At 34.8% G+C, this 1,648-nt stretch overlaps 1 non-coding gene across 1 annotated transcript; it reads left to right on the forward strand.

Moving 5' to 3' along the window:
- The first annotated feature begins 200 nt into the window (after positions 1-200).
- On the forward strand, positions 201-307 carry LOC128280038 (small nucleolar RNA R71). The gene has a single exon (XR_008270220.1). It is a non-coding gene; the product is annotated as a small nucleolar RNA R71 (small nucleolar RNA).
- Positions 308-1,648: the final 1,341 nt, after the last annotated feature.

Consider the following 1,648-nt stretch of genomic DNA (forward strand, 5'->3'; position numbering starts at 1 on the left):
CATGTATTCCAGCGACTCGTCCTCCTAACGCGGCTCAATTGGTTGGCCATTGATAATTGTTACTAGCGATCCTCTCGATGATCTCGTCAGCCTCATTATAATACTTAAAAAGGATAGCACCGTTAGCAGAAGTGTCCACTACCATCCTCGTGTGAGCATTGAGACCATTATAAAATGTCTCAAGTTGGATGCAATGGTGGATTCCATGGTGAGGGCATTTCCGTAATAGTTCTTTGTATCGATCCCATGCCTCATACAAGGACTCATCATCCATTTCTTGGAAGGCAGTGATCTCGTTTCTCAACTTAGTGTTCGGTGGCAATGAATTCAACCAGGCTCGAGCTCTGTCCCTTAGTGAGTACGAGAACAACTTCAATCGTAATGCATCTTCGAGAACTCTAGCTAATTTGAAAGAGTCGCTCACCTCCATAAATAGTCTTAAGTGAAGATGAGGATCTTCAGTAGGCATTCCACTGAATTGGCCCACCGTCTGAACCATCTAGAACATGACTGGCTTCAGCTGGAATTGTTGTGCCTTGATTTCGGGTCTCCTAATGCCGGGATTAAGATCGTTAAATACTGGCACAACATATTGTCTTAAGGCTCTATCCCTATCGTCAGCAATAAGGATAGGATTTTGAGCAAGGTTTGCTCCATTTCCTTGATTCATATTCTTGAAATTCATTCCTTCAATCCTTCTCTGATTCGCTTGTCTTCTTCGCTGTCAAAAGGTTCGTTCTATCTCAAGGTCTACAGGAAGTAAGTTGATAATCTGGTCATTACTCATAAACACCTGAAATTATCAAAGAAAAATTAATTAAGTTAAAAATTAAATAGAAAAATAAACCAAAATGTAAAACTAAAAAATTCACAAATAATGACTTCTTTTTTTAACCTCGGCAACAGTGCCAAAAACTTGGAACGACGAAAATGTGCAAATGTACATAATCGCAACAAGTAATAAAGTGACAAGTAAATGTCAAGTTATCGTACCCACAGGGACTGTAAAAAGAATTATTTATCAAATTAATTATAAAACACTTTGGTGAGGTGAAAAAAATTTGGTTTTAAAAAGGTGGTCAAAAACTAATTAAAAACTAAATAAATAATTAAAATAAAACAAAGGAGTTCTAATGCACGATTTCAAATAAGATTTAATCAAGGTAACATACTTGTGTTGGATTAATTATATTTCTTGAACTCTGAATTATTAAACTCATGTTTACACTGTTACGAATAAATTCACAGCAACCCGATAATTTTCTAGCTTATGAACAAACTTACAAAAAAAAATCCATTCATCTCTTGATATATCCCTATGTCAATTCAACCGACTAAATAGATTCTAGTAACAAAACATGTTATTGCACATACATACTCATTAAACTGAACTAATCTCTTGCATATCCCTATGTCAATTCAAACGATTAATTAATCTAATAAGTATATAAAAGAACAATTAATTAATCTAATAAGCATATAAAAGACTATGTGAAGTAACAAGGCATCCCTACCTTGAAACAGTTTAATCACAATAATCTTGCAAGTTATGCAAGGTAATAATATCGCCAGAGATATTGCTAATTTAACCTTCAGCTACCTTAGAAGAATAAACATGCACTGGTTAAGTACTCTGTCAATTAATTAC

Source organism: Gossypium arboreum, chromosome 8, assembly GCF_025698485.1.
Source record: "Gossypium arboreum isolate Shixiya-1 chromosome 8, ASM2569848v2, whole genome shotgun sequence".
Classification (NCBI taxonomy): Eukaryota; Viridiplantae; Streptophyta; class Magnoliopsida; order Malvales; family Malvaceae; genus Gossypium; species Gossypium arboreum.